The sequence below is a fragment of the Cygnus atratus genome, chromosome Z (genome assembly GCF_013377495.2).
Source record: "Cygnus atratus isolate AKBS03 ecotype Queensland, Australia chromosome Z, CAtr_DNAZoo_HiC_assembly, whole genome shotgun sequence".
NCBI lineage: Eukaryota > Metazoa > Chordata > Aves > Anseriformes > Anatidae > Cygnus > Cygnus atratus.
This window is the reverse complement of record NC_066396.1, coordinates 31,470,936-31,479,047: the sequence shown is the minus strand read 5'-3', so window position 1 is coordinate 31,479,047 and position 8,112 is coordinate 31,470,936. Positions and strand designations below refer to the sequence as shown.

At 44.1% G+C, this 8,112-nt stretch overlaps 1 protein-coding gene across 1 annotated transcript in view; it reads left to right on the top strand.

Moving 5' to 3' along the window:
* Positions 1-981: 981 nt before the first annotated feature.
* Positions 982-8,112, top strand: part of PTPRD (protein tyrosine phosphatase receptor type D) — a 420,315-nt gene continuing 413,184 nt past the window's right edge. The window contains 1 exon segment of the mRNA XM_035569749.2: positions 982-1,436. The gene's annotated coding sequence lies outside the window, so the exon portion shown is untranslated.

Here is an 8,112-nt window from a genome sequence, read left to right as displayed (position 1 = left end):
GAAAGCAATGACTTCTTTTCAGCTCCACGGCACCTCCAAGCCGGGCAGGAAATCTCACCCTTCCTCAGAGAGAAAATCGGGGAGCCGCCGCGTGCCGCAGTGGCCGCAGGAGCAAACACAGCACTGCCACAACCCTCTCGACGCCCCTCCTCGATCCGGCAACCCCCAGCCTTCCCCCAGCTGGGCCTAAATCGGGACGAGAAGTCCAGAGCGCTCCACCCCCGCCAACTTTGGTGGCGGGCAACCCCACCAAACCGCTGGGCGCCGCCGCCAGGCCTCGGTCCCACGCACCCCCCGCCACGCCCGGGCGTCCACGGGCGGGAGGGGCCCCTCGGCCCGCTGCGGGGTGACGTCACCCCCCCACGCGTGTGCGTGTGCGGCGCGGGGGCGCGCGTGCCCCCAGACCCCGGGCACGAGTGGGCGCTTCATGCATCCCCGGTCCGTACCCGGTCCGATTGCTCGGCAGCAATCCCTTCCCAGCGCTCGGGGCCGTGCAGATCCTATGATACACACAGCCTAAGAGGATTAAAAACGAGCAGCGACAAACAAACAAACACAAAAATCACGCCCAAACACACACAAAACCCAGAGTCGCCGGCTCCAGCAGCGCATTCGCCGCCCCGTTCGCCCCCTTGCTCCCCCGGAGGGGCGAGGGGCAGGCAGGGGGTGCTGGTACTGCAGCTCCGGCGGAAGGTTTCCGGGGCTTTCTGGCCGCTGCGCGCCCTCTCCCCTCGCTTTTGTTTGCGCCGCACTTTTTCTTTTTTTTTTTTTTCCCCAGGGGGTGGGGGGCTGCAGAGTGGGGGGAGCCCGGGTGGGCGACCTCGCTGCTATCTGTAGCCAAAGAATCTGCTGAAAGAGAGACGAAGGAAGAAAGAAAGAAAGGGAAAAAAAAAAAAAAGCGAAAGGGGAAGGAAGAAGAAGAGAGAGGGAGGAGGAGGAGGAGGAGGAGGAGGAGGAGGAGGAGGAGGAGGAAGAGGAGGAGGAGGAGGAGGAGGGGAAACAGAGCAGCGGCTCGGGAACAGAGAGCGCGCCCGGGAGCAGCAGCAGCAGCCACCGCCGCTGCAGGAAGGAGAAGAAGAACAAGAACAAGAAGGAAAGAAGAGCGGAACGGAGGAGAGGGGGCGCTGGAAGGAGGAGGCAGGCGGGGACCCGGCTCAGCTGGATGCTGGATTTTCGGACTCTGGTTGACTCTCTCCCGCTCCCCGGCACCGGACTGTGAAAGACACGCACCCGCGCCCGGCAGCAGCGGCCGAGGGCCCCGCTCGTGGCTGCTGCAGCTGCTGCTGCTTCTGCGGGGCTTGGATTAAATTGGCCGCCTCGGAGCCGAGTGTGAGCAGCGGGAGGAGGTGGCGGCGGCGGGAAGTGGCGGCGGCGGCGGAGGGCGGGCAAGCGGCGGCGCTGGCTGCTGGTGGGACCAGGGAAACCAGCATGACCAGGTAACTGCCCTGCCGCCGACCCATTTTCTCCCGCCGCCGATCCGTCTTTGCCGCCTCTTTCGGCCCGCTCGTGAGCGCGCATAGAATTTGTGTGTGGTGTGAGTGTGTGAATGTGTGAGCGTGTGAGCGCGCGTGCGTGACCGCGCGCGTGTGTGCAGCCCGGCAGACGAGTGCCTCGCACACAGCTCTCCCCCCAGCCGCCCCGGGGCTTCCCACCGGCAGTTGCCAGCTCTCTCCTCTCCTCCCCGGCGGGTCTCAGCCCAGCAGCGCGGCCTGCTCGGGCAACGGGGGGAGAGTTGCGGTGAGCGGGCGGGGGCCGGCTGCGTGCGGGCGAGCGATGGATCGGAGCCGACGTTTGCAGGGAGCCGCTTGCGGGGGGCGGTTGGCGGTGGGGAGGGGGCCGTTGGTGTGGCCGCGCCTGTGCCAGCCGGCGGGCGGGGTTCAGCGCGGCTGGGGTCTGCCGCTGGAGCGGGGTGCGTGGGGCGAGCGGCCCTTAGGGACCCCCGGACCGAGGAGGGCTCCCTCCCCATCCTCCTCCTCCCCATCCTCCTCCTCCCCATCCTCCTCCTCCCCATCCTCCTCCTCTGTCTCGGCGGAGCGGGGAGGCACGGGGATGCGAAGCTTTTCACAGGTTAGGCTTTTAGTTTCTTTGTTTACTCTCCCGCAGCCACTTGAAAGAGAGCACATCGGGTTGAAAACTCAGTTTTCTGAGCGCTTGATGTAGGGGCTCGCGGATTTGTTGAGCAAACTTACCAGCTCCCTCTGTGAGGGCTTCTGCTACGAGCAGGCACTTCTCACTCCTTTCACCAGGATCTCCCCGACCGGCGAATAAAAAACAGTAGTTTTCTTTCAGTGAAATCCGTATTTTATGTGTTTTCTATCCCCCCCCTCCCTCACAGAAGTATGTTATTTCCTTTTTAAGCTATTTCCACTTTTCCTTGCATGTACGGCTTTGGAATGCCTGCTCCTCCTTGGTACTTCTTCAGTCTGCTGTCATGCGTATTTTATCCTCTGCTGGGCCTTTGTACGGTTATAGCCTGGCAGAGGGATGACAGTTTCTTTGCAGGGCTTATCATATTTGCATTCTCAGTCTTGTCATATGTGAAGGGGTCAATTTATTTACGCGGACCAGTTAAGGTTTTGTATTTACGTGCTCCTTCACTTGTCGCCCGAGACCGTGCTGTATTTGAGACAAGTCTGTAGATACTGCTTTGCTTTGGAGTTTCCTGTTCGCAGGGATGACTGTTTTTTGTGAAGATTAATTTTTTTAAACTTATAATTAACATGGGAAGTAACGATTATCATCTTAGACTTTCAGAAATTGCTTCCAACATACGTTTTGATCAGGCACAAACAACTTCTGTAATTGGGACATTTATTGTAAATTTTGATACAGATGGCAGAATGTATGTGTAAGATATTTTTTACATTCTTTGGTATCTCATAGTGCTTTTTAATCCTATAATGGTTAGTACTTTCTAATCTTGGTATAAAATTGTATAGTAAATGATATCATTTTCTGCCGGGTTGGAAGCACACAAAGCTCCTAAAATTCTTGTTATTGAACAGAGCAACTCTGAAGAAAAAAAAGATTCTTCTCTTTCCTCAATACAATCACACGTCCTTGCATTTTCCTTTAGATGGCCATTTTTTGATAGGTACTTTAATTTCAGTCTCATGAGATCTGCTATAACTTCTTTCTTTCTTTCTTTTCTTTCTTTCTTTCTTTCTTTCTTTCTTTCTTTTTTCTTTCTTTCTTTTTTCTTTCTTTCATGTATGAAATAGACAAACTGGTCAGTTTAATATATCTAGCTGTCAAATTTTACCCCGTCAAAATTGCTGAACACTGTAAATATACTGGCATGGGATTTTCAAGGAGCTGAGTGTTACATAGAAAGGAAGAGGGATTTAATGACAGACTTCTTACAGGAGTAGCTTTCCAATTTTAGTTTTGTCACTTGTGGTAATATGGCGGGGTATATTTAGATTTCTCTCAATGCAGAAATGATGTATAGCTTTTCTATATCCACTTTAAGCGCTGAAAGCTTTGCCTAAGTAGAATACTTCTACTCGAAAAAGGCACTAAGAAATTCATTACGGTTTGTGTATGCTATAGCAAGCAGTCAGGAATGGTGTGGAGGGGAAAAGAGTATCTCAGTATTCCTAGATTTCAGGAATAGGTCTTAGAATTTGCTTTTAGATTCATCAGTCACACTAACTTTAAAATGAGTGCTAAAGAATAATATTAATTAGGCATTCTGTTGTGACTGTTACGTAACTCAAATAGCAGCATTGTCAGCAAACTAAATAGGAGATAGTAAGTCAGCGTTTAGTGCTATGAGATGGTTTGCAAAAAGCAGACTTGGGGTTGTACAAAAGAATGAAATACCTGCTGTTTTAAATCTAGTCAGTGATTCAGCTTTCCTTTTTTTTTTTTTTTTTTTTTTTTCAGATTGCCCTTTATTTCTACATTTGAATAAAGCAGGAACCAAAACTACACAAGCCAAAGAGTAGGAATCCCTCTTCATCCTCTGCTGTGTGTGCTAAGCCACTAGGGGCCTGTATAAACTGCTCTCATACAGCAGATAACAGTACATGGCATATGCTAACACTTTCACCAGACATTTTTTCCGCAGATACCTAGCATCAAAAGCAAAGTTGCTGGTTACTTGTTCTTTACGAAAAAGTGAGACTGCTGTTATTTAGGAGATGCATGCAATTTGTGTATTGTTTGGGGATTTTTGCCCTACTTCATCCACACCCCAGTCCTATATGGTGTCCAACGTAGTTCCTTCCTCCTTACCCTCCTAACTGTTACGGCAGCTGGGGAAGAACAACTCGGGAGGTGCACAATTTGGGCAAAGTCAGATTTGCGTGCTTCTCTGCATTTCATATTTTCTGTAAGCTGAGGAAATCAGATCCGTTGCCTTTGTGTTTCTATTAGATTAGTAATGGTAGTGTTCAATGCAACTGTAGGGTTAAAAGATAAACTAAACAGGATTACTTTAAGGCAGGAGCAGACATAGATTGATGGTGTATATAAACTAGCTTTATAACTGTTATGCAAGTTTGCAAGTGTGGAGGTTCCAAGGCTTTGACTGGAGGATAGTCAGCAACAGTGGGACCTGGGCTGGAGATGCGCTATACATTTTTGAGTGTCAGAAATTTAAAATCGACCAACCACAGCATTCTTGATAGACGTTAAGCAATAAGGTCAAGTATACTTACACTGTTCCATTGTTGATTTTCAGTTTTTCAAACTGACAAGGCAGACAATTTGTAAAAGAGCACAGCTGAAACATTTGCATATTGGATTTCCTTCAAAATGAACTTCCGTTACTAAGCTCCTTGAAAATTCTTATTTAAAAGGATTTTCTAGCTGAATCAGTATAAGGTCATACAATCAAAATGTAGTCTCCCTACAGTATGTTAATTTTTTAATAAGCTGTCGTTAAAGCAGCATAGTTTTCTATATCATGCGATGTCGGGCCAGTTACAGCAAGAGGCTTTTTGTCTTACTGCCGACAACAGTTGTGCAAATATTGACTGAGTTTAATTTTCTGAAATGTGTGTGTGCACTTATGTAAAATCATGCTGAAATGTAATGAAATACACTTCAAAGGTCTTCTGAAATGATAAACATCTGGTCAAGACTAAGTTTTACTGAGTGTCGGTAAACCAAGGCGGTGTCTCCGAAATGCAGAGGTTAGGCACTTCATTTGCATTTTGGATATCAAGGGGACTAATACAGTATAGATCCACGAATCATCATGTTTTACTTGTTTATAAGATCATAACAATTTTTTAACCTTTTACTTTTTAACAAATTGGGAAAAATATATAGATATTGGCTGTTCAAGTCAAAGATACATAATGCCATCAGTATCTTAATAGGAGCTTGCTTAGGTTGTAATTCTGTGTAATAGCAGTTGGCATGGTATGATCAACATACAATATTTTTATGAAAAATCTAAATTTTATGTACCCTGTGAGTTGTTTATTTGTTTAATCCTTGTTTTCTTTGCAAAAGGCCTTAAATGAAGCTAATTAATGAATATACACTAGCAATTTGGCAGCCTAAAGCAAAAATCCATATTCAAAAATATTCCTATATTATCAGTGATTTAACAAATAGGAGCAAAGAGGAAGAGCTATTTCTCTTGGTGATCAGCTACACCGAGAGCTCCAGTACAAGTGAAGAAACCTGATGATATAGAAAAAGATTGCACAAGAGTGCTTCGCCTGTAAATTCCATTCCAACGAGCTTCACTTCACTTGTTGTTTAAGCCGCTGTGCATTGATAGAACCATATGTCTACCATTGCACAATTTTAGCTTACATTTCATAAGCTCAGATGGTTTTTGGTTGGTGATTGATAATATGTATTAAAACATTGCATGTTTGTATCTTCCTTTAGGAAATGGATACCTGAAATGCAGAGAATGTAGATACAAAATACTAAACATAGTTTGTTTGCAAATAATTTGGTTAAATGTAATAAATTACTATGTAAATTCTGAAAGCATTGCTACTTAAAAGGTGATTATTATTCATCCAGGTTCTTTAAATTCATTCGTAGAAGTGACTATTCACACTGTTTATCAGCTTGTTTTTAAATATATCAGTAGCTATACATAGTCTGTACTTTCCTAAGAGAAGATTTACAGCTTCAAATGTCTTTTGCTTACATGCTGTGACGTCCTTCTCCATAAGCTTAGTTGCACAGTAGTCCCCCAATACCCTCCAGCCCCCCCCCCAAAAAAAAAAAAGTGGTGGTGGGGATTAATTTTGCAGTAGAGTTCCAAAATGTAAAAAAGTAGAGAGTTTTGCAAAAATCAACTCCTATGTTTATACCTGAGTGTGTGATATCTTCCTTCCTGAAAAATTCCTTCTTATCAGCCAAATGAAAATAATGGAATTTTAGGCACTTTGATATATTATACCACAGGATGTGCCATAATATAGTGTTGTTGCCCTGCGCGGTACTTCTTCACAGTTAAATGCAATGAAGTTATTTGAGTTTTTCAATAGTCTTCTAATTGGTAGAATCACTGCATCTGTATATAAATTAATTTGTTGCTTGTAGACAATCAAAATGGATGTCTTGGTTAAGCCCGCCGAACTGCTTACATATTGTTGCAGTCAGATAATGCGTACTTTTTCTCCAAGTGGTTTGTTAGATGTGGTAATGCAAGTGTGTTGCTCTTTCTTTTACAATTCTAGTGTTTTGGAAATTTCATATCTGTAAGTCAGAGTTCAGTAAGTGATGTGTAAAATATGACTTTTTAGATGGCAGAATTGGCTGATGAATATAGTCAGTGCCATCCTGGATGAAACAAACGTAGGTCAGGTCCTAAACTGATGAAAAGGTGTATATATGTCTCTTGTAAATGTACTCAATCTCGCTTCAATTTAATTGTCTCAGGTTGGCTCGTGCACTGTTTTTACCCAAAAGCGTGGCCTTTTGTTACCTGTCTTAGCACACTGAGAGGAAGTGCAGAGACATTGTACTAACAATATCTATCATAGGCTTTCTGATCTTTAGAAAAATAATTGTTTTCTCAGTGTGAATTTAGTAATTACACTTGTTTTACAATGCTGATTGAATTAAAAAATTCTAAACTGCGTTCTTGAACTATCCGTTGGCTGCGTTCTTTTTATAAAGCTTTCACCCCCAAAAGCTGAAATTCATGTATGAGGAATAAAGAGACTGCCATTTATGTGACTTTTTCTCTCCTCTCTTCTCCTCTCTTCGAGTCTCCTCTCCTCGAGTCTCCTCGAGTCTCCTCGAGTCTCCTCGAGTCTCCTCCCCTCCCCTCCCCTCCCCTCCCCTCCCCTCCCCTCCCTCCCCTCCCTTCCCCTCTCTTTTTTTTTCTTGTAATTTTTGCATTTAAGAAAGAGGAAAAGTGCATGCTTGATAAAAGTGAAGCATATGTGCTTTATTAAAGCTAAGGAACAATGCTTTTTACTTATTTTTCAAAAAAACAAACAAACACCAAAACACATAAATTTGATCTTACTAACATTCACAAAAATACGTGGGTACTATACATGGGTACTTCTATACTCTGTACCTTCCTTTTTTCTCCCTTATTGCACAGGAAGAAAGGGTTAATGAGACAGGGTTAATGTTTATCGTGATTTCTAGCATAGGTACAGAGATACGATTATTTTATCTGTGTTATCTGCATAATTAAACTTCTGTGAATCACACTTATATTTTCATATATATATATATTTTTTACTGTTCATAAAGGAAGGAATTTTCTTCCTATCTAGAATTTACTGTAAACAGGGGTGTGTTTTTTTAAAAGGCAGTTTGTAAATGTAGAACCAGAAATTTCCTGCCTAGGTTTTCAATGCTGTAAACATATCTGCATCATTTCCTTAGCTCCTATACCATACTATTTTTTATTTTTTTTTAACACATGTACTGTGTATGAATTTGGCTGTTTTTTTTTAATAAGCAAACATATATTTTGTGTGCAAGAATAATTAAATTTTAAAAGTATTGTCTCTGGTCACTGCTTATTTTGTCTGCTTATGTGTGGATAAAAATTATTAGTTTAGTGTGAAGTACATGCCGTGAGAGGTTTCTAAAACACTATTCTGAAAGTAGGACAGGAAGTTATTTATTTATTTATTTTTGTTTGGGATGACAGTGTGTCTTAGAAAG